Raw genomic sequence first — 25,748 nt, forward strand, 5'->3', positions numbered from 1 at the left:
TACTTACCGGCACCGACGCAGGTCGCAGCAGTCTCGTCGTAGAGGCCCTGCTGCTCGTCGTCGACGCGACGGCGAAGCATTGTAGAGCACGATGGAATCTCAACGCTTGAACGCTTCATCTGTAAACAAACCACTTCTATACTATTTGTGTTTATCTAATAGACAATAAAATAAGAATTATAGCTTTTAAGTAGATAGGTACTTACCTTTTAACGTTCTCACTTTCATAATGTGAAAAAGAGAAAATCAGTACCTACAGAAAGTTAAAGATCTTACAATTATAATACCTAATTATGTTTATATGGCTAACTTTTTTACGATTTCATAGATTAGTACCTTATTATATACCTAAATATTTATAAATAATTGTTAAATTATTAATAGCAAAATCGACTTACCTTCGGAAATCTTGAAATACAAGTGAAAGAAAAAACGCTTGTCACTTTTTCGCGCCAACGGTTTCGGTAGCGGTACTGAATTTTTTTTTTTTCCAAGCAACTAACAAAGAAATTCTGGCAAAGCAGATTCAAACAGCCAATATCGGAAAATATTGAGGTACTTATTTTTTTTTGACTTGGTCGCATAGATATCGATGGAATTAATAAATAAGCAACAAAATCTAATTGCGTTTTGTCACTTCAGTATCATTTAACTTTTTTAAATAAGCAACGGAGATTGAGTATTTTCATTAATTTTTCCGTGGTTTTTTGGCGGGAAAGTTGTTTTTTTTTTATTGAATAATCTAAATATTTAATACGAAGTGAAGAAATAATCGAAAAACACATTCTCTTTAGTGTTGTTGTATCGGAAAATATATAAATATAAAGTATAAATAAATATTCAATAAACAAATTTTCGGTTCGTACCAAGAAGCCGCTTCATAACTCGAAAGTTTATGCGGACTTTTAATTCGTATCACAATAAGAGACATTCCAAGCTACGTTCCCCAAAAAAATATAGATAGCTTTGTGTATCCATAGGCGATGGCGCCAAGAAAACCGGTTAATAATTTGAGTTTATGGCCCCAGGTAATTAGAAGATGAGGCTATATGGCATAATACCTTAGCGTAACCTGTGGATTCCATTGCCTACCGATTTAAAAAAATGAAAATACGTCTATTGTTTTTAACGAATTTAACGTAGTATATTTGGCTGTATGTGTTATGTTTCCTTTGCCTTATTTAATGATTCCAACTCCTACTTCTCCGTTTTTTGCGATACAAAAATAACCAAAAAAAATGAACGTAGTTGTTATTTTTTTTATCTTTTTGGCGGGAACGGGACAGTTGCTTTCTTCATTGAATAATCTAAATAATTAACACGAAGTGGAAGTGGTGTTTTGTGGTTAATGATCGCATTAAGTTAGTCGTAAAACATTCGCGACAGTGTTATTATATCGGAATCTATTTTCGCTTCGTGCCAACAAGCCGCTTCATAACTCGAAAGTTTATGCAAAAAAAAAAATACCTTAGACATGGCTGTATGGGCATAGTTACCTTTACCTTCGAGAAAAAAAAAACCTTGTTATATTTTTCTTGATCTCGTTGCTGAAGTTCTCTTGATATTTTCCTGTGCTACTTATTTCCTATTTTGTTAGAATTTTTAGTTTACAAGTTCATTGAATCGAGCCCTACTTCCCCGTTTTTTGCGTCAACATTCTACTGTAAAAATTTCCAGAATCATGTGTTTTGGAAAGAGCTGATATGATAATAAGTTTGTGTATAATGTGCGTTGATTAATGTAAGTAACATACAACCAAGACACTGTTATTATAAAGTTATTTATTTATAGGTGTTAGATGCTGATCGACTTTGTCATACTAACTCATACTCGTACTAAGAGATGCGAGCAACAATAACAAGTCTCCTGAAGAATGTTCCAGTCAAAGAGTTGGAAACAATTGTGACTGTATAAGTTGTGGAATATCTTTGAACAGGCACTCAAGAAGACAAAATCACAGGCCATAGGCTTATGGAAAAAAGTGATAAGTGGCATTATACAAAAAAACAAATATCTCCAAGACAGGTAATAAAATAATAAGGATTTTAATTTATGTTGTGCCATTTAAAAGTTATGTGTTTGAATCATAATTGCTATAAGGCTATAATTATGATTAAACATTGTTCTAATTTCAATTTAATGTTGGCAATGTTTAAATTCCATCCTTTCACATTAAATAATATTGTTACAATCATTAAATAATATTGTTACCTACAATCAGGTATATTCTGCAATATATTATTGTATGTGTATGGAGTGCCTAATTTATATGTATTGGCTCCATAGGGATGGCAAAACTACAATTAATTTTTAAGAACATTCATATTTGCTTTCAGATGCCTGATGGATGCTTGAATTAGAGATGGATGGTTGTTTGCAGGATGAGCTCACATCGAAAGCATTAATATTTAGTGAACAGTAAAGCTGTGTTAAGTGTGCCGTTGCATTGTATGTAGTTAGTAGCTATTTATGTTCATAGATTTTGTTAAACTACCTATGAGCTTAAATCACTTTATATTATCATATCATAACATAACATAACAAATACTTTTTTGCACAAACAGGAAAAAACAAAATACAAAACAAAAGAGAAATAGAATTAGTACAATAGGCGGCCTTATCATTAAATAGATAAAAAAAATAACTATGTATATTTTAATGTTATTGTTAAGTTTTTATATAGCTACTTACTAATAATGTAACCATACATCTCATCATCTCCTATTACATAGCTTGTGAGGTGGATGGCGAACCTCATCAACCCTGTTATAGGATTATTACTGAGCCACCCTGTTGTTACATAAACCAAGTCCCCTGACATGGTTTATGTAACAACTATGTAATTATATTAGTAAGTAGTAACTGAGACCAACAGCTTCACATGCTATCCAAAGGATTGCAAAGTAATTTTTGTGATATGTCTACACCGGGTTCGAACTTTGGATTGTGAGCCTGTCAGTCAACTACTCTAAATTGCAGAGAAGGGGAGGAAAGTAGTTGGTTAAGTTGATGTTTTATTAGTCAGTATAGTCCTGAAGGTGTTGTGTGACAGACCTGATTGCCCAATATGGGCATACTGGACGGACCTCCATATTATACCAGTCAAGCCGGGATATGGTGTCCGCCGGTAAAATCGAGTCCAGGCCTGGGCGCCATACATTCTTGAAACGTCTCCTTTATCATATTTTATTTTTGTTGCTTTTGTTTGTTTTATGTACCTGTTACTAACATTAGGTTTAAGTTACTTTGTACTTACTAACATCTATGGATTTCAAATCCGAAATAAATTATTATTCATTCATTCAAATATAATAATAAAACAACTTATTTCTAAAGATATGTCTTTTATTACTTTTTTAAACAAAATTGTTTCTTTTTAAAATTAACTTGAAAAATATAGAGTTTAATGATGTTCTTAAGTGCCATTTCTACTGATAGGATAACACAATCAGTGGTTTGACCAGTTGTTAGTTACATTTTGATGTAGGCACCTGCAGGCATTGAATTTATGACCTCTTGAAAATTTCCACATGAAACATCCTTTGGTAGTTTACTAATGAGGTACTTTCCAGGCTACGTTCCCCAAAAAATATATAGATGGTGCTGTACAGAGGTGTGTTCGTTTAACCTTCCAATTTCATGGACAACACGCATGTATCTACTTGTTTTACCTTTATTTTTGAGTATATATGATGACCCTTGTAATTACACCCAGGCACAACACATCTTCCACCTAATATTATTCTGATCAAAATAAAGAGAAGCAATATAGGTAGGTAGCAACACTATTCTATACCTACATATCTGATTCATATAACAATACATACCTCTGCCATCAAATTATATTTTTTCAATTAATTATTTACCGAAGCAAGAACAAAATAGGTAGGTATTTATCACGTTAAATCTGGACAGCGCCATCTATATATTTTTTTGGGAACATAGCCTGAAGAGTATCTCATTAGTTTTTTTTATAAATATTTCTATTACTTAAGTACCTATAATGTTACTGGTGCTGTTTCTAGTAGGTACCTACTCAACATCTAAGTGTATTTGAAGTTACACCTGTCATTTCCTTATCAGTTGAAAAGGAAAGGGACGAGTAAACAACGCGTAGAACTTTTGGAATACACGTCAATTTTAGGCAGAAAATTAAAAAAGAACCTTATATATAATTTCTACCCCGTGCCTCCTTATAAAAAACAAAATTTTGTATGGCGGCCATCTTCTTTTTCCGCCATTTCGTTTTTGTCTGCAGCGATTGGATTTGTCAAAGATTTAAATACGAGTCGTGTATTGGTTCAGGCAAGATATTTCTGCCAGGCCGTAAGGTGTTTCCTTGATGCGGAGCAGTTTTCGAAGATCGAGCAGTAATTTCATAGGAAATATGACATTCTGATCAAACCCTCCATACGTCATTTTTACCCCCAAGGCATTTTCTGGAAAAACAAAATTTTGTATGGCGGCCATCTTGTTTTTTCGCCATTTTGTCTTTTTTTTCACCCGCGATAGAATTTGACCAAGATGTAAACAGGTCTCGTGAAAACAAAAAAGTACTAGGTGCGATAGATTTGCCAGGCCGTAAGGTGTCTCCCTGATGCGAAGCAGTTTTCCAAGATGACGTTCCGATCACACCCAAATACATCATTTTTACACCCCGAGACATTTTCTGGAAAAATTAAAATTTATATGGCGGCCATCTTGTTTTTCGGCCATTTTGTTTTTTTTTTCACCGGCGATAAAATTTGACCAAGATTTAAATAGATTTCGTGAAAACAAAAAAGTTCCAGGTGCGATAGGTTTGCCAGGCCTTAGGGTGTCTCCCTGATGCGGAGCAGTTCTCGAAAACCTGGAAGTATACCCGTACTCTACATGACGTTCCGATCACATCCCTATACATAATTTTTGCCTTCGAGGCATTTTCGGGAAAAACGAAAATTTTTGTATGGCGGCCATCTTGTTTTTCCGCCATTTTGATTTTTTTTCAACGGTGATTGAATTTGACCATGATTTAAATAGATTTCGTGAAAACCAAAAAGTTCCAGGTGCGATAGTTTCGCCAGGCCGCAGGGTGTCTCCCTGATGCGGAGCAGTTTTCAAAGATCGAGCAGTATTTTCATACTTGACACGACGTTCAGATCACACCCCTTTACATCATTTTTACCCCCGAGGCATTTTCAGGAAAAACGAAAAATTTGTATGGCGGCCATCTTGTTTTTCCGCCATTTTGATTTTTTTTCACCCACAATAGAATTTGACCAAGATTTAAATAGGTTTCGTGAAAAAATTATTGTTCTAGGTGCGATAGTTTTGCCAGGCCTTAGGGTGTCTCCCTGATGCGGAGCAGTTTTCGAAAACCTGGAAGTAAACCCGTACTCTACATGACGTTCCGATCAAAACCCTCATAATATTTTTTATCCCAGAGGCATTTTAAGGAAAAACTAAAAATTTGTATGGCGGCCATCTTGTTTTTCCGCCATTTTGATTTTTTTTCAACGGTGATTGAATTTGACCAAGATTTAAATAGATTTCGTGAAAGAAAATTTGCTCCAGGTTTTATAGTTTTGCCAGGCCGTAGGGTGTCTCCCTGATGCGGAGCAGTTTTTGAAGATCGAGAAGTATTTCCATACTCAACAAGACGTTCCGATCACACCCCCATACATAATTTTTAGCCCCGAGACATTTTCTGGAAAAACAAAATTTTGTATGGCGGCCATCTTGTTTTTCCGCCATTTTGATTTTTTTTTACTCACGATAGAATTTGACCAAGATTTAAATAGGTTTTGCGGAAAAAAAATTGATCCAGGTATAATAGTTGCGCCAGACCGTAGGGTGTCTCCCTGATGCGGAGCAGTTTTCCAAGATCTGGAGTTTTCCCATACTCACCGGGAGGTCCCGATCACACCCCCCATACATCATTTTGACCCCCCGACGCTCCTTCTGGGAGAACAATTATGTCAGTGAGTGAGTGAGTGAGTCAGTGCGTTTGTAGCTATATATATTATAACTAGATGTCGCGTGGTTCGCTCGCAGCAAGCTGCTCGCGTGTCTTGTTTTCCCGCCATTTTTTTACCGCGATAGAATTTGACCAAGACTTAAATAGGTCTCGTGAAATCAAAAAAGTTCTAGGTGCTATAGTTTTGCCAGGCCGTAGGGTGTCTCCCTGATGCGGAGCAATTTTCCAAGATGACGTTCCGATCACACCCCTATACATCATTTTACCTCTGAGACATTTTCTGGAAAAACAAAAATTTATATGGCGGCCATCTTGTTTTTCGGCCATTTTGTTTTTTTTCACCGGCGATAAAATTTGACCAAGATTTAAATAGCTTTCGTGAAAACAAAAAAGTTTCAGGTGCGATAATTTCGCCAGGCCGTAGGGTGTCTCCCTGATGCGGAGCAGCTTTCGAAGATCGAAAAGTATTTCCATACTCAACATGATGTTTCGATCACTCTCCTCATACATCATTTTTACCCCCGAGGCATTTTCGGGAAAAACGAAAATTTTGTATGGCGGCCATCTTGTTTTTCCGCCATTTTGTTTTTTTTTCAGCGGATATTGGATTTGACCAAGATTTAAATAGGTTTTGCGAAAAAAAAATTGATCCAGGTAAGATAGTTTTGTCAGGCCGTAGGGTGTCTCCCTGATGCGGAGCAGTTTTCCAAGATCTGGAAGTTTTCCCATACTCACCGGGAGGTCCAGATCACACCCCCCATACACCATTTTCACCCCCCGACGCTCCTTCTGGGAGAACAACCCTGTCAGTGAGTCAGTGAGTGAGTCAGTCAGTCAATGGGTTTGTAGCTATATATAATATAACTAGATGTCGCGTGGTTCGCTCGCAGCAAGCTGCTCGCGTGTCCTGTATAGTTGGAAGCTTTGTATGGCGGCCATCTTGTTTAAATAGGTCTCGTGGAATCAAAAAAGTTCTAGGTGCTATAGTTTTGCCAGGCCATAGGGTGTCTCCCTGATGCGGAGTTTGCGGAGCAGTTTTCCAAGATGACATTCCGATCACACCCCTATACATCATTTTTACACCCGAGACATTTTCTGGAAAAACAAAAATTTATATGGCGGCCATTTTGTTTTCCGGCCATTTTTTTTTTTCACTGGTGATAAAATTTGACCAAGATTTAAATAGGTTTCATGAAAACAAAAAAGTTCCAGGTGCGACAGTTTTCCCAGGCCGTAGGGTGCCGCCCTGATGCGGAGCAGTTTTTGAAGGTCGGGAGGTATTTCCATACTCAACATGACATTTTGGTCACATCCCTCTTACATCATATACCCCCCGAGGCATTTTCGAGAAAAACAAAACTTTGTATGGCGGCCATCTTGTTTTTTCGCCATTTTGTTTTTTTTTCACCGGCCATTAAATTCGACCAAGATTTAAATAGGTTTCGTAAAAACAAAAAAGTTCCAGGTGCGATAGTTTCCCCAGGCCGTAGGGTGTCTCCCTGATGAGGAGCAGGTTTCGAAAACCTAGAAGTATACCCGTACTCTACATGACGATCCGATCATATCCCTATACATCATTTTTACCCCCGAGGCATTTTCAGGAAAAACGAAAAATTTGTATGGCGGCCATCTTGATTTTCCGCCATTTTGATTTTTTTTCACCGGCAATTAAATTTGACCAAGATTTAAATAGGTATCGTGAAAACTAAAAAGTTCCACGTGCGATAGTTTCACCAGGCCGTAGGGTGTCTCCCTGATGCGGAGCAGTTTTTGAAGATCAAGAAGTATTTGCATACTCAACATGACCGTCCGATTACGCCCCCATACACAGTTTTTAGCCCCGAGACATTTTCTGGAAAAACAAAAATTTGTATGGCGGCCATCTTGTTTTTCCGCCATTTTGATTTTTTTTCACCGGCCATAGGATTTGACTAAGAATTATATAGGTTTTGTGAAAAAAGAATCGATCCAGGTGCGATAGTTTTGCCAGGCCGTAGGGTGTCTCCCTGATGCGGAGCAGTTTTCCAAGATCTGGAAGTTTTCCCATACTCACCGGGAGGTCCAGATCACACGCCCCATACATCATTTTGACCCCCCGACGCTCCTTCTGGGAGAACAACTCTGTCAGTGAGTGAGTCAGTCACTACATGGGTTTGTAGCTATATATAATATAATAATAATAACTAGATGTCGCGTGGTTCGCTCGCAGCAAGCTGCTCGCGTGTCTTGTTTTCCCGCCATTTTTTTACCGCGATAGAATTTGACCAAGACTAAAATAGGTTTCGTGAAATCAAAAATGTTCCAGGTGCGATAGTTTTGCCAGGCCGTAGGGTGTCTCCCTGATGCGGAGCAGTTTTTCAAGATCGAGCTGTATTGAAATACTCAACATGACGATCCGATCACATCCCTATACATCATTTTTACCCCCGAGGCATTTTCAGAAAAAACGAAAAATTTGTATGGCGGCCATCTTGATTTTCCGCCATTTTGGTTTTTTTTCAACGACGATAAAATTTGACCAACATTTAAATAGGTTCTGTGAAAAAATAATCGTTCCAAGTGCGATAGTTTTGCCAGGCCGTAGGGTGCCGCCCTGATGCGGAGCAGTTTTCAAAGATTGAGAACATTTTCCGTACTCGACAAGACACTCCGATTACACTCCCATACATCATTTTTACCCCCGAGGCATTTTCTGGCAAAACGAAAAATTTGTATGGCGGCCATCTTGATTTTCCGCCATTTTGATTTTTTTTCACCGGCAATTAAATTTGAATAAGATTTAAATAGGTTTTGTGAAAAAAGAACCGTTCCAGGTGCGATAGTTTCGCCAGGCCGTAGGGTGTCTCCCTGATGCGGAGCAGCTTTTGAAGATCGAAAAGTATTTCCATACTCAACAAGACGTTCCGATCACACCCCCATACATAATTTTTAGCCCCGAGACATTTTCTGGAAAAACAAAATTTTGTATGGCGGCCATCTTGTTTTTCCGCCATTTTGATTTTTTTTACTCACGATAGAATTTGACCAAGATTTAAATAGGTTTTGCGGAAAAAAAATTGATCCAGGTATAATAGTTGCGCCAGACCGTAGGGTGTCTCCCTGATGCGGAGCAGTTTTCCAAGATCTGGAAGTTTTCCCATACTCACCGGGAGGTCCCGATCACACCCCCCATACATCATTTTGACCCCCCGACGCTCCTTCTGGGAGAACAATTATGTCAGTGAGTGAGTGAGTGAGTCAGTGCGTTTGTAGCTATATATATTATAACTAGATGTCGCGTGGTTCGCTCGCAGCAAGCTGCTCGCGTGTCTTGTTTTCCCGCCATTTTTTTACCGCGATAGAATTTGACCAAGACTTAAATAGGTCTCGTGAAATCAAAAAAGTTCTAGGTGCTATAGTTTTGCCAGGCCGTAGGGTGTCTCCCTGATGCGGAGCAATTTTCCAAGATGACGTTCCGATCACACCCCTATACATCATTTTACCTCTGAGACATTTTCTGGAAAAACAAAAATTTATATGGCGGCCATCTTGTTTTTCGGCCATTTTGTTTTTTTTCACCGGCGATAAAATTTGACCAAGATTTAAATAGCTTTCGTGAAAACAAAAAAGTTTCAGGTGCGATAATTTCGCCAGGCCGTAGGGTGTCTCCCTGATGCGGAGCAGCTTTCGAAGATCGAAAAGTATTTCCATACTCAACATGATGTTTCGATCACTCTCCTCATACATCATTTTTACCCCCGAGGCATTTTCGGGAAAAACGAAAATTTTGTATGGCGGCCATCTTGTTTTTCCGCCATTTTGTTTTTTTTTTCAGCGGATATTGGATTTGACCAAGATTTGAATAGGTTTCGTGAAAAAAATATTGCTCTAGTTTGTATAGTTTTTCCAGGCCGTAGGGTGTCTCCCTGATGCGGAGGAGTTTTTCAAGATCGAGCAGTATTGAAATACTCAACATGACGATCCGATCACATCCCTATACATCATTTTTGCCCTCGAGGCATTTTCGGGAAAAACGAAAATTTTGTATGGCGGCCATCTTGTTTTTCCGCCATTTTGTTTTTTTTTTCACCGGAAATTGAATTTGACCAAGATTTAAATAGGTTTCGTGAAAAAAATATTGCTATAGGTTTTATAGTTTTGCCAGGCCGTAGGGTGTCTCCCTGATGCGGAGCAGATTTTCAAGATCGAGCAGTATTTCCATACTCAACTTGAGGTTTTGATCACACCTCCCATACATCATTTTTACCCCGAGGCATTTTCTGGAAAAACGAAAATTTTGTATGGCGGCCATCTTGTTTTTCCGCCATTTTGTTTTTTTTTCACCGGGGATTGGATTTGACCAAGATTTAAATAGGTCTTGTGGAAAAAGAATCGTTCCAGGTGTGATAGTTACGCCAGACTCTCGGTTGTCTCCCTGATGCGGAGCAGTTTTCCAGGATCTGGAAGTTTTCCCATACTCACCGGGAGGTCCAGATCACACCCCCTATACACCATTTTCACCCCCCGACGCTCCTTCTGGGAGAACAATTATGTCAGTGAGTGAGTGAGTGAGTCAGTCAGTGGGTTTGTAGCTATATATAATATAATAACTAGATGTCGCGTGGTTCGCTCGCAGCAAGCTGCTCGCGTGTCTTGTTTTCCCGCCATTTTTTTACCGCGATAGAATTTGACCAAGACTAAAATAGGTTTCGTGAAATCAAAAATGTTCCAGGTGCGATAGTTTTGCCAGGCCGTAGGGTGTCTCCCTGATGCGGAGCAGTTTTTCAAGATCGAGCTGTATTGAAATACTCAACATGACGATCCGATCACATCCCTATACATCATTTTTACCCCCGAGGCATTTTCAGAAAAAACGAAAAATTTGTATGGCGGCCATCTTGATTTTCCGCCATTTTGGTTTTTTTTCAACGACGATAAAATTTGACCAACATTTAAATAGGTTCTGTGAAAAAATAATCGTTCCAAGTGCGATAGTTTTGCCAGGCCGTAGGGTGCCGCCCTGATGCGGAGCAGTTTTCAAAGATTGAGAACATTTTCCGTACTCGACAAGACACTCCGATTACACTCCCATACATCATTTTTACCCCCGAGGCATTTTCTGGAAAAACGAAAAATTTGTATGGCGGCCATCTTGATTTTCCGCCATTTTGATTTTTTTTCACCGGCAATTAAATTTGAATAAGATTTAAATAGGTTTTGTGAAAAAAGAACCGTTCCAGGTGCGATAGTTTCGCCAGGCCGTAGGGTGTCTCCCTGATGCGGAGCAGCTTTTGAAGATCGAAAAGTATTTCCATACTCAACATGATGTTTCGATCACATTCCTCATACATCATTTTTACCCCCGAGGCATTTGCGGGAAAAACGAAAAATTTGTATGGCGGCCATCTTGTTTTTCCGCCATTTTGATTTTTTTTCACCGGCGATTGGATTTGACCAAGATTTAAATACGTTGTGCGAAAAAATCATTGTTCCAGGTGCGATAGGTTAGCCAGGCCGTAGGGTGTCTCCCTGATGCGGAGCAGTTTTTCAAGATTGAGAAGTACTTTTATACTCAACAAGACGTTCCGATTACAATCCCATACACAGTTTTTACCCGCGAGACATTTTCTGGAAAAACAAAACGTTGTATGGCGGCCATCTTGTTTTTCCGCCATTTTGATTTTTTTTCACCCACAATAGAATTTGACCAAGATTTAAGTAGGTATTGTGAAAAAAGAATCGATCCAGGTGTGATAGTTTCGCCAGACTGTAGGGCGTCTCCCTGATGCGGAGCAGTTTTCCAAGATCTGGAAGTTTTCCCATACTCACCCGGAGATCCCGATCACACCCCCCATACATCATTTTCACCCCCCGACGCTCCTTCTGGGAGAACAACCCTGTCAGTGAGTCAGTGAGTGAGTCAGTCAGTCAGTACATGGGTTTGTAGCTATATATATTATAATAACTAGATGTTGCGTGGTTCGCTCGCAGCAAGCTGCTCGCGTGTCCTGTATTAGTTCGAAGCTTTGTATGGCGGCCATCTTGTTTAAATCGGTCTCATGAAAACCAAAACGTTCCAGGTGCCCCCTGATGCGGAGCAGTTTTCAAAGTTGACGTTCCGGTCATACCTCTATACATATTTTTTGATCTTGAGGAATTTTCTAGAAAAACAAAATTTTGTATGGCGGCCATCTTGTTTTTCGGCCATTTTGTTTTTTTTTTTTCACTGGCGATAAAATTTGACCAAGACTTTAATAGGCTTCGTGAAAACAAAAAAGTTCCATGTGCGATAATTTCGCCAGGCTGTAGGGAGCCTTGATGCGGAGCAGCTTTCGAAGATCGAAAAGTATTTCCATACTCAACATGATGTTTCGATCACATTCCACATACATCATTTTTACCCCCGAGGCATTTTCGGGAAAAACGAAAATTTTGTATGGCGGCCATCTTGTTTTTCCGCCATTTTGTTTTTTTTTCAGCAGGGATTGGATTTGACTAAGATTTAAATACGTTTCGCGAAAGAAAAATTGCTCCAGGTTTTATAGTTTTGCCAGGCCGTAGGCTGTCTCCCTGATGCGGAGCAGTTTTTCAAGATCGAGAAGTATTTCCATACTCAACAAGACGTTTCGATTACAACCCCATACACAGTTTTTACCAACGGGACATTTTCTGGAAAAACAAAATTTTGTATGGCGTCCATTTTGTTTTTCGGCCATTTTGTTTTTTTTTTTCTCCGGCAATAAAATTTGACTAAGATTTTAATAGGTTTCGTGAAAACAAAAATGTTCCAGGTGCGATAGTTTCGCCAGGCTTTAGGGTGTCTCCTTGATGCGGAGCAGTTTTTGAAGGTCGGGAAGTATTTCCATACTCAACATGACATTTTGATCACATCCCTCTTACATCATATTCACCCCCGAGGCAGTTTCGAGAAAAACGAAAATTTTGTATGGCGGCCATCTTGTTTTTCCGCCATTTTGTTTTTTTTTCAACGGCAATTAAATTTGACCAAGATTTAAATAGGTATCGTCAAAACTAAAAAGTTCCACGTGCGATAGTTTCACCAGGCCGTAGGGTGTCTCCCTGATGCGGAGCAGTTTTTCAAGATCGAGAAGTATTACCATATTCAACTCGACGTTTCGATCACACCTCCCATACATCATTTTTACCTCCGAGACATTTTCTGGAAAAACGAAATTTTGTATGGCGGCCATCTTGTTTTTCGGCCATTTTGTTTTTTTTTCACCCACAATAGAATTTGACCAAGATTTAAATAGGTTTTGCGAAAAAAAAATTGAACCAGGTATAATAGTTGCGCCAGACTGTGGGGTGTCTCCCTGATGCGGAGCAGTTTTCCAAGATCTGGGATTTTTCCCATACTCACCGGAAGGTCCCAATCACACCCCCCATACATCATTTTTACCCCCCGACGCTCCTTCTGGGAGAACAACCCTGTCAGTGAGTCAGTCAGTCAGTGGGTTTGTAGCTATATATAGTATAATAATAATAATAATAACTAGATGTCGCGTGGTTCGCTCGCAGCAAGCTGCTCGCGTGTCTTGTTGTCCCGCCATTTTTTTACCGCGATAAAATTTGACCAAGACTAAAATAGGTCTTGTGAAATCAAAATAAATCTAGGTGCTATAGTTTTGCCAGGCCGTAGGGTGTCTCCCTGATGCGGAGCAGTTTTCCAAGACGACGTTCCGATCACACCCCTATACATCATTTTTACACCCGAGACATTTTCTGGAAAAACAAAAATTTATATGGCGGCCATCTTGTTTTTCGGCCATTTTGTTTTTTTTTTCACCGGCGATAAAATTTGACCAAGATTTAAATAGGTTTCGTGAAATCAAAAATGTTCCAGGTGCGATAGTTTTGCCAGGCCGTAGGGTGTCTCCCTGATGCGGAGCAGTTTTCCAAGATGACGTTCCGATCACACCCCTATACATCATTTTTACACCCGAGACATTTTCTGGAAAAACAAAAATTTATATGGCGGCCATCTTGTTTTTCGGCCATTTTGTTTTTTTTTTCACCGGCGATAAAATTTGACCAAGATTTAAATAGGTTTCGTGAAATCAAAAATGTTCCAGGTGCGATAGTTTTGCCAGGCCGTAGGGTGTCTCCCTGATGCGGAGCAGTTTTTCAAGATCGAGCTGTATTGACATACTCAACATGACGATCCGATCACATCCCTATACATCATTTTTACCCCCGAGGCATTTTCAGAAAAAACGAAAAATTTGTATGGCGGCCATCTTGATTTTCCGCCATTTTGGTTTTTTTTCACCGGCGATTGGATTTGACCAAGATTTAAATACGTTGTGCGAAAAAATCATTGTTCCAGGTGCGATAGGTTAGCCAGGCCGTAGGGTGTCTCCCTGATGCGGAGCAGATTTGAAGAAAGAAAAGTGTCTCCATACTCAACAAGACGTTTTGATTACATACTTATACATAATTTTTACCACCGAGACATTTTCTGAAAAAACAAAATTTTGTATGGCGGCCATCTTGTTTTTCCGCCATTTTGATATTTTTTCACCCACGATAGAATTTGACCAAGATTTAAATAGGTTTTGCGAAAAAATAATTGATCTAGGTATAATAGTTGCGCCAGACTGTAGGGTTTCTCCCTGATGCGGAGCAGTTTTCCAAGATCTGGAAGTTTTCCCATACTCACCCGAAGATCTTGATCACTCCCCCCATACATCACTTTTACCCCCCGACGCTCCTTCTGGGAGAACAACCCTGTCAGTGAGTCAGTCAGTGAGTCAGTACATGGGTTTGTAGCTATATATAATATAATAATAATAATAATAATAACTAGATGTCGCGTGGTTCGCTCGCAGCAAGCTGCTCGCGTGTCTTGTTTTCCCGCCATTTTTTTACCGCGATAGAATTTGACCAAGACTAAAATAGGTCTCGTGAAATCAAAAAGTTCTAGTTGCTATAGTTTTGCCAGGCCGAAGGGTGTCTCCCTGATGCGGAGCAGTTTTCCGAGATGACGTTCCGATCACACCCCTATACATATTTTTTACACCCGAGACATTTTCTGGAAAAACAAAAATTTATATGGCGGCCATCTTGTTTTCGGCCATTTTGTTTTTTTTTTTCACCGGCGATAAAATTTGACCAAAATTTAAATAGGTTTCGTGAAAACAGAAATGTTCTAGGTGCGATAGTTTCGCCAGGCCGTAGGGTGTCTGCCTGATGCGGAGCAGTTTTCGAAAACCTTGAAGTATACTCGTACTCTACATGACGTTCCGATCAAAACCTTTATACATATTTTTTATCCCTGACGCATTTTCAGGAAAAACGAAAAATTTGTATGGCGGCCATCTTGATTTTCGGCCATTTTGTTTTTTTTTGACCGGCGATAAAATTTGACAAAGATTTAAATAGGTATCGTGAAAACAAAAATGTTCTAGGTGCGATAGTTTCGCCAGGCCGTAGGGTGTCTCCCTGATGCGGAGCAGTTTTCGAAAACCTTGAAGTATACTCGTACTCAACATGACGTTTCGATCACATTCCTCATACATCATTTTTACCCCCGAGGCATTTTCGGGAAAAACCAAAATTTTGTATGGCGGCCATCTTGTTTTTCCGCCATTTTGACTTTTTTTCGTCGGCGAATAGATTTGACCAAGATTTAAATACATCCTGCGAAAAAAAAATTGATCCAGATGTGATAGTTTCGCCAGGCCGTAGGGTGCCTCCCTGATGCGGAGCAGTTCCTGAAGATCAAGAAGTATTTACATACTCAACATGACCTTTCGATTACGCTACCATACATTGTTTTTGCTCCCGAGACATTTTCTGGAAAAATTAAATTTTGTATGGCGGCCATCTTGTTTTTCCGCCATTTTGATTTTTTTTCATCCACAATAAAATTTGACCAAGATTTAAGAAGGTTTTGTGAAAAAAGAATCTTTCTAGGTGCGATAGTTGCACCAGGCCGTAGGGTCTCTCCCTGATGCGGAGCAGTTTTTCAAGATTTGGGATTTTTCCCATACTCACCGGGAGGTCCCGATCACACCCCCCATACATCGTTTTGACCCCCCGACGCTCCTTCTGGGAGAACAATTATGTCAGTGAGTGAGTCAGTGGGTTTGTAGCTATATATATTATAACTAGATTTCGCGTGGTTCGCTCGCAGCAAGCTGCTCGCGTGTCCTGTATTAGTTCGAAGCTTTGTATGGCGGCCATCTTGTTTTCGTGAAATCAAAAAAGTTCTAGGTGCTATAGTTTTGCCAGGCCGTAGGGTGTCTCCCTGATGCGGAGCAGTTTTCCAAAATCTAGAAGTTTTCCCATACTCTCCGGGAGGTCCAGATCACAACCCCATACATAATTTTTACCCCGGAGACATTTTCTGTAAAAATAAAATTTTGTATGGCGGCCATCTTGTTTTTCCGCCATTTTGATTTTTTTTCACCCACGATACAATTTGACCAAGATTTAAATAGGTTTCGTGAAAAAATAATTGTTCCAGGTGCGATAGTTTCGCCAGACTGTAGGGCGTCTCCCTGATGCGGAGCAGTTTTCCAAGATCTGGAAGTTTTCCCATACTCACTTGAAGATTTGGATCACATCCCCCATACATCACTTTTACCCCCCGAGGCTCCTTCTGGGAGAACAACCCTGTCAGTCAGTCAGTGAGTCAGTCAGTCAGTGGGTTTGCAGCTATATATAGTATAATAACTAGATTTCGCGTGGTTCGCTCGCAGCAAGCTGCTCGCGTGTCCTGTATTAGTTCGAAGCTTTGTATGGCGGCCATCTTGTTTTCGTGAAATCAAAAAAGTTCTAGGTGCTATAGTTTTGCCAGGCCGTAGGGTGTCTCCCTGATGCGGAGCAGTTTTCCAAGATGACGTTCCGATCACACCCCAATACATCATTTTTACCTCTGAGACATTTTCTGGAAAAACAAAAATTTGTATGGCGGCCATCTTGTTTTTCGGCCATTTTGTTTTTTTTTCACTGGCGATAAAATTTGACCAAGACTTTAATAGGCTTCGTGAAAACAAAAAAGTTCCATGTGCGATAGTTTCGCCAGGCTGTAGGGTGTCTCCCTGATGCGGAGCAGCTTTCGAAGATCGAAAAGTATTTCCATACTCAACATGATGTTTCGTTCACATTCTTCATACATCATTTTTACCCCCGAGGCATTTTCGGGAAAATCGAAAATTTTGTATGGCGGCCATCTTTTTTTCCCGCCATTTTGATTTTTTTTCAACTACGAGAGAATTTGACCAAGAATTAAATAGGTTTCGTGAAAACAAAATAGGTCAGGATGCGATAGTTTCGCCAGGCCGTGGGGGTGTCTCCCTGATGCGGAGCAGTTTTCGAAGATCCAGCAGTATTTTCATACTCGACATGACGTTCCGATCACACGTCCTATACTTCATTTTTATCCCCGAGGCATTTTCTGGAAAAACGAAAATTTTGTATGGCGGCCATCTTGTTTTTCCGCCATTTTGATTTTTTTTCACCGGCACATAAATTTGACCAATATTTAAATAGGTATCGTGAAAACTAAAAAGTTCCACGTGCGATAGTTTCACCAGGCCGTAGGGTGTCTCCCTGATGCGGAGCAGTTTTTCAAGATCGAGAAGTATTTCCATACTCAACAAGACGTTCCGATTACAACCCCATTCACAGTTTTTACCCCCGAGGCATTTTCTGGAAAAACATTTTTTTGTATGGCGGCCATCTTGTTTTTCCGCCATTTTGATTTTTTTTCACCAGTGATTGAATTTGACCAGGAATTAAGTAGGTTTTGTGGAAAAAGAATCGTTCTAGGTGCGATAGTTGCGCCAGGCCGTAGGGTGTCTCCCTGATGCGGAGCAGTTTTCCAAGATCTGGAAGTTTTCCCATACTCACCGGAAGGTCCAGATCACATTCCCCATACACCATTTTTACCCCCCGACGCTCCTTCTGGGAGAACAATTATGTCAGTGAGTGAGTGAGTGAGTCAGTCAGTCAGTGGGTTTGTAGCTATATATAATATAATAATAATAATAATATATATAATATAATACTAGATGTCGCGTGGTTCGCTCGCAGCAAGCTGCTCGCGTGTCTTGTTTTCCCGCCATTTTTTTACCGCGATAGAATTTGACCAAGACTTGAATAGGTCTCGTGAAATCAAAAAAGTTCTATGTGCTATAGTTTTGCCAGGCTGTGGGGTGTCTCCCTGATGCGGAGCAGTTTTCCAAGATGACGTTCCGATCACACACCTAAACATCATTTTTACACCCGAGACATTTTCTGGAAAAACGAAAAATTTATATGGCGGCCATCTTGTTTTTCGGCCATTTTGTTTTTTTTTTCACAGGCTATAAAATTTGACCAAGATTTAAATAGGTTTCTTGGAAACAAAAAAGTTCCAGGTGCGATTGTTTCGCCAGGCCGTAGGGTGTCTCCCTGATGCGGAGCAGATTTCAAAGATCGAGAAGTACTTCCATACTCAACATGACTATCCGATCAAATCCCTTATACTTCATTTTTACTCCCGAGGCTTTTTCTGGAAAAAAGAAATTTTGTATGGCGGCCATCTTCTATTTTCCGCCATTTTGACTTTTTTTCACCCACGATAAAATTTGACCAAGATTTAAGTAGGTTTTGTGAAAAAACAATCGTTCCAGGTGCGATAGTTGCGCCAGGCCATAGGGTGTCTCCCTGATGCTGAGCAGTTTTCCAAGATCTGGAAGTTTTCTTATACTCAACAATACGTTCTGATTACAACCCCATACACAATTTTTACCCCCGAGGCACTTTTAGGAAAAACGAAAATTTTGTATGGCGGCCATCTTGATTTTCCGCCATTTTGATTTTTTTTCACCGGCAACTAAATTTGACCAAGATTTAAATAGGTATCTTGAAAACTAAAAAGTTCCACGTGCGATAGTTTTACCAGGCCATAGGGTGTCTCCCTGATGCCGAGCAGTTTTTCAAGATCGAACAGTTTTTCCATACTCAGCTTGACGTTTCAATTACACCCCTATACATAATTTTTACCCCCGAGGCATTTTCAGGAAAATTGAAAAATTTGTACGGCGGCCATCTTGTCTTTCCGCTATTTTGATTTTTTATCATCAGCGATTGAATTTGACCAGGAATTAAGTAGGTTTAGTGGAAAAAAAATGTTCTTTGTTTGATAGTTTAGCCAGGCCATATGGTGTCTCCCTGATGCGGAGCAGTCATCTTGTTTTGTTTGTATGGCGGCCATCTTGTTTTTCCGCCATTTTGTTTTTTTTTTCACCGACGATAAAATTTTACCAAGATTTTAATAGGCTTGGTGGAAAAAATAATGTTCTAGGTGCGATAGTTCTGCCAGGCCGTAGGGTGTCTCCCTGATGCGGAGCAGTTTCTGAAGATCTAAAAGTATTTCCATACTCAGGTTGACGTTTCGATCACACCTTCCATACATCATTTTTACCTCCGAGACATTTTCTGGAAAAACGAAATTTTGTATGGCGGCCATCTTGTTTTTCCGTCATTTTGATTTTTTACACCGACAATAGAATTTGATCAAGATTTAAATAGGTTTTGCGAAAAAAAAATTGATCCAGGTATAATAGTTGCGCCAGACTGTAGGGTGTCTCCCTGATGCGGAGCAGTTTTCCAAGATTTGGGATTTTTCCCATACTCACCGGGAGGTCCCGATCACACCCTCCATACATCATTTTGACCCCCCGACCCTCCTTCTGGGAGAACAATTATGTCAGTGAGTCAGTCAGTCAGTGGGTTTGTAGCTATATATAATATAATAATAAAATAACTAGATGTCGCGTGGTTCGCTCGCAGCAAGCTGCTCGCGTGTCTTGTTTTCCCGCCATTTTTTTTACCGAGATAGAATTTGACCAAGACTAAAATAGGTCTCGTGAAATCAAAAAAGTTCTAGGTGCTATAGTTTTGCCAGGCCGTAGGGTGTCTCCCTGATGCGGAGCAGTTTTCCAAGATGACGTTCCGATAACACCCCTATACATCGTTTTTACACCCGAGACATTTTCTGTAAAAACAAAAATTTGTATGGCGGCCATCTTGTTTTCGGCCATTTTGTTTTTTTTTTACCGGCGATAAAATTTGACCAAGATTTTATTAGGTTTGGTGAAAACAGAATCGTTCCAGGTGCGATAGTTTTCCCAGGCCGTAGGGTGCCGTCCTGATGCGGAGCAGTTTTTGAACATCCGGAAGCATTTTTATACTCTACATAACGTTCCGATCAAATCCCTCATACATTTTTTTAACCCTGAGGAATTTTCTAGAAAAACAAATCTTTGTATGGCGGCCATCTTGTTTTTCCGCAATTTTGATTTTTTTTCGCCGGCGATTGGATTTGACCAAGATTTAAATATGTTGCACGAAAAAAAAATTGCTCTAAGTTTTTTAGTTTTGCCAGGCCATAGGGTGCCGCCCTGATGCGGAGCAGTTTTCGAAGATCGAGAAATATTTTCATACTGAACCAGTCGTTCCGATTACAACCCCATACACAGATTTTACCCCCGAGACAATTTCTGAAAAAACAAAATTTTGTATGGCGGCCATCTTGTGTTTCCGCCATTTTGTTTTTTTTTTCACCGGCGATAAAATTTGACGAAGATTTAAATAGTTTTTGTGAAAACAAAAAAGGTCCAGATGCGATAGTTCCGCCAGGCCGTAGGGTGCCGCCCTGATGCGGAGCAGCTTTTAAAGATCGAGAAGTATTTCCATACTCCACAAGACGTTCCGATTACAACCCTATACACAGTTATTTTCCCCGAGACATTTTCTATTTTGATTTTTTTTCGAGCCATTTTGATTTTTTTTCGTCAGCAATAAAATTTGACCAAGATTTTAATGAGTTTTGTGAAAAAATAATCGTTCCAGGTGCGATAGTTTTGCCAGGCCGTAGGGTGTCTCCCTGATGCGGAGCAGTTTTCCAAAATCTAGAAGTTTTCCCATAATCTCTGGGAGGTCCAGATCACACCCCCATACACAATTTTTAGCCCCGAGACATTTTCTGGGAAAACAAATTTTTGTATGGCGGCCATCTTGTTTTTCCGCCATTTTGATTTTTTATCACCCACGATAGAATTTGACCAAGCTTTAAATAGGTTTTGCGAAAAAAAACTTGATCCAGGTATAATAGTTACGCCAGACTGTAGGGTGTCTCCCTGATGCGGAGCAGTTTTCCAAGATCTGGAAGTTTTCCCATACTCACCGGAAGATTTGGATCACATCCCCCATACATCATTTTCACCCCCCGAGGCTCCTTCTGGGAGAACAACCCTGTCAGTGAGTCAGTCAATAGGTACATGGGTTTGTAGCTATATATAGTATAATATAATAACTAGATGTCGCGTGGTTCGCTCGCAGCAAGCTGCTCGCGTGTCTTGTTTTCCCGCCATTTTTTTACCGCGATAGAATTTGACCAAGACTAAAATAGATCTCGTGAAATCAAAAAAGTTCTAGGTGCTATAGTTTTGCCAGGCCGTAGGGTGTCTCCCTGATGCGAAGCAGTTTTCCAAGATGACGTTCCGATCACACCCCAATACATCATTTTTACCTCTGAGACATTTTCTGGAAAAACAAAAATTTGTATGGCGGCCATCTTGTTTTTCGGCCATTTTGTTTTTTTTTCACCGGCGATAAAATTTGACCAAGACTTTAATAGGCTTCGTGAAAACAAAAAAGTTCCATGTGCGATAGTTTCGCCAGGCTGTAGGGTGTCTCCCTGATGCGGAGCAGCTTTCGAAGATAGAAAAGTATTTCCATACTCAACATGATGTTTCGATCACATTCCTCATACATCATTTTTACCCCCGAGGCATTTTCGGGAAAAACGAAAATTTTGTATGGCGGCCATCTTGTTTTTCCGCCAGTTTGGTTTTTTTTCAGCAGGGATTGGATTTGACCAAGATTTAAATATGTTTCGCGAAAGAAAAATTGCTCCAGGTTTTATAGTTTTGCCAGGCCGTAGGGTGTCTCCCTGATGCGGAGCAGTTTTTCAAGATCTAACAGTTTTTCCATACTCAGCTTGACGTTTCGATCACACCTCTCATACATCATTTTTACCTCCGAGACATTTTCTGGAAAAACGAAATTTTGTATGGCGGCCATCTTTTTTTTCCGCCATTTTGATTTTTTTTCACCGACAATACAATTTGACCAAGATTTAAATAGGTTTTGTGAAAAAAGAATCTTTCTAGGTGCGATAGTTTTGCCAGGCCGTAGGGTGTCTACCTGATGCGGAGCAGTTTTCCAAGATCTGGAAGTTTTCCCATACTCACCGAGAGGTCCCGATCACACCCCCCATACATCATTTTCACCCCCCGACGCTCCTTCTGGGAGAACAATTATGTCAGTGAGTGAGTGAGTGAGTGAGTCAGTCAGTGGGTTTGCAGCTATATATAATATAATAATAAAACTAGATGTCGCGTGGTTCGCTCGCAGCAAGCTGCTCGCGTGTCCTGTATTAGTTCGAAAGTTTGTATGGCGGCCATAGAATTTGACCAAGACTTGAATAGGTCTCGTGAAATCAAAAAAGTTCTAGGTGCTATAGTTTTGCCAGGCCGTAGGGTGACTCCCTGATGCGGAGCAGTTTTCCAAGATGACGTTCCGATCACACCCCTATACATATTTTTTACACCCGAGATATTTTCTGGAAAAACAAAAATTTATAAGGCGGCCATCTTGTTTTTCGGCCATTTTGTTTTTTTTTCACCGGTGATTAAATTTGACCAAGATTTAAATAGGACTCGTGAAATCAAAAAAGTTCTAGGTGCTATAGTTTTGCCAGGCCGTAGGGTGACTCCCTGATTCGGAGCAGTTTTCCAAGATGACGTTCCGATCACACCCCTATACATATTTTTTACACCCGAGATATTTTCTGGAAAAACAAAAATTTATAAGGCGGCCATCTTGTTTTTCGGCCATTTTGTTTTTTTTTCACCGGTGATTAAATTTGACCAAGATTTAAATAGGACTCGTGAAATCAAAAAAGTTCTAGGTGCTATAGTTTTGCCAGGCCGTAGGGTGTCTCCGTGATGCGGAGCAGTTTTCCAAGATGACGTTCCGATCACACCCCTATACATCAATTTTACCTCTGAGACATTTTCTAGAAAAACAAAACTTTGTATGGCGGCCATCTTGTTTTTCGGCCATTTTGTTTTTTTTTCTCTAGCGATAAGACTTGACCAAAATTTAAATAGGTCTCGTGAAAAAAGAATCGTTCCAGGTGTGATACTTTTGCCAGGCCGTAGGGTGTCTCCCTGATGCGGAGCAGATTTCAAAGATCTAGAAGTTATTTTATATTAATGTTGACGTTCCGATGACATCCCCATACACAGTTTTTACCAACGAGAAATTTTCTGGAAAAACAAAATTTTGTATGGCGGCCATCTTGTTTTTCGGCCATTTTGATTTTTTTTCACCGGCGATTGAATTTGACTAAGATTTAAATAGGTTTTGCGAAAAAAAAATTGATCCAGGTAAGATAGTTTTGTCAGGCCGTAGGGTGTCTCCCTGATGCGGAGCAGTTTTCCAAGATCTGGAAGTTTTCCCATACTCACCGGGAGGTCCAGATCACACCCCCCATACATCATTTTCACCCCCCGACGCTCCTTCTGGGAGAACAACCCTGTCAGTCAGTCAGTGAGTCAGTCAGTCAGTCAATGGGTTTGTAGCTATATATAATATAATATAATAATAATAATAAAACTAGATTTCGCGTGGTTCGCTCGCAGCAAGCTGCTCGCGTGTCCTGTATTAGTTTGAAGCTTTGTACGGCGGCCATATTGTTTTTATAGAATTTGACCAAGACTTAAATAGGTCTCGTGAAATCAAAAAAGTTCTAGGTGCTATAGTTTTGCGAGGCCGTGGGGTGTCTCCCTGATGCGGAGCAATTTTCCAAGATGACGTTCCGATCACACCCCTATACATATTTTTTGACCTTGAGGAATTTTCTAGGAAAAAAAATTTGTATGGCGGCCATCTTGTTTTCCCGCCATTTTGTTTTTTTTTCACCGGCGATAAAATTTGACCAAGATTTAAATAGGTTTCGTGGAAATAAAAAAGTTCCAGGTGCTATAGTTTCGCCAGGCCGTAGGGTGTCTCCCTGATGCGGAGCAGCTATCGAAAATCCAGACGTATTTCATACTCGACATGACTTTCCGATCACATTCCTCATACATCATTTTTATCCCCGAGGCATTTTCAGGAAAAACGAAAAATTTGTATGGCAGCCATCTTGATTTTCCGCCATTTTGATTTTTTTTCACCGGCGATAAAATTTGACTAAGGTTTAAACACGTTGTGCGAAAAAAGAATCATTCCAGGTGCGATAGTTTCGCCAGGCCGTAGGGTGTCTCCCTGATGCGGAGCAGTTTTTCAAGATCGAACAGTTTTTCCATACTCAGCTTGACGTTTCGATCACACCTCCCATACATCATTTTTACCTCCGAGACATTTTCTAGAAAAAAGAAATTTTGTATGGCGGCCATCTTGTTTTTCCGCCATTTTGATTTTTTTTCAACGGTGATTGAATTTGACCAAGAATTAAATAGATTTCGTGAAAAAAGAATCGATCCAGGTGTGATAGTTTCGCCAGACTGTAGGGCGTCTCCCTGATGCGGAGCAGTTTTCCAAGATCTGGAAGTTTTCCCATACTCACCGGGAGGTCCCGATCACACCCCCCATACATCATTTTGACCCCCCGACACTCCTTCTGGGAGAACAACCCTGTCAGTGAGTCAGTGAGTCAGTCAGTCAGTCAGTGGGTTTGTAGCTTTATATAACTAGACTAGATGTCGCGTGGTTCGCTCGCAGCAAGCTGCTCGCGTGTCTTGTTTTCCCACCATTTTTTTACCGCGATAGAATTTGACCAAGACTTGAATAGGTCTCGTGAAATCAAAAAAGTTCTAGGTGCTATAGTTTTGCCAGGCCGTAGGGTGACCCCTGATGCGGAGCAGTTTTCCAAGATGACGTTCCGATCACACCCCAATACATCATTTTTACCCCCGAGGCATTTTGAGGAAAAACGAAAAATTTGTATGGCGGCCATCTTGTTTTTCGGCCATTTTGTTTTTTTTTCACCGGCGATAAAATTTGACCAAGATTTAAATAGGTTTCGTGAAATCAAAAATGTTCCAGGTGCAATTGTTTTGCCAGGCCGTAGGGTGTCTCCCTGATGCGGAGCAGATTTCAAAGATCGAGAAGTATTTCCATACTCAACATGATGTTTCGATCACATTCCTTATACATCATTTTTACCCCCGAGGCATTTTCGGGAAAAACAAAAATTTGTATGGCGGCCATCTTGTTTTTCGGCCATTTTGTTTTTTTTTCACTGGCGATAAAATTTGACCAAGACTTTAATAGGCTTCGTGAAAACAAAAAAGTTCCAGGTGCGATAGTTTCACCAGGCCGTAGTGTGTCTCCCTGATGCGGAGCAGTTTTCGAAGATTGAGAACATTTTCCGTATTCGACAAGACACTCCGATTACATTCCCATACACAGTTTTTACCCCCGAGACATTTTCTGAAAAAACAAAATTTTGTATGGCGGCCATCTTGTTTTTCCGCCATTTTGATTTTTTTTCACCGGCAATAAAATTTGACCAAGATTTAAATAGGTTTTGCGAAAAAAAATTTGATCCAGGTGCGATAGTTTTGCCAGACGGTAGGGTGTCTCCCTGATGCGGAGCAGTTTTCCAAGATCTGGAAGTTTTCCCATACTCACTGGGAGGTCCCGATCACACCCCCCATACATCATTTTCACCCCCCGACACTCCTTCTGGGAGAACAACTATGTCAGTCAGTCAGTCAGTCAATAGGTA

The 25,748-nt window shown here is 40.2% G+C and overlaps 1 protein-coding gene and 1 long non-coding RNA gene across 5 annotated transcripts in view; one reads left to right on the top strand and one right to left on the bottom strand.

The window, feature by feature from the left end:
- LOC126381241 (uncharacterized) overlaps positions 1 to 25,748 on the bottom strand; it is an 89,538-nt gene that overhangs the window by 26,098 nt on the left and 37,692 nt on the right. The window lies entirely within an intron of this gene.
- LOC126381247 (uncharacterized) lies at positions 1,527 to 3,299 on the top strand. The gene is made up of 3 exons (XR_007568740.1): positions 1,527 to 1,726; positions 1,792 to 2,025; positions 2,337 to 3,299. It is a non-coding gene; the product is annotated as an uncharacterized LOC126381247 (long non-coding RNA).

The sequence above is a fragment of the Pectinophora gossypiella genome, unplaced genomic scaffold, assembly GCF_024362695.1.
Source record: "Pectinophora gossypiella unplaced genomic scaffold, ilPecGoss1.1 Pgos_41, whole genome shotgun sequence".
Lineage (NCBI taxonomy): Eukaryota > Metazoa > Arthropoda > Insecta > Lepidoptera > Gelechiidae > Pectinophora > Pectinophora gossypiella.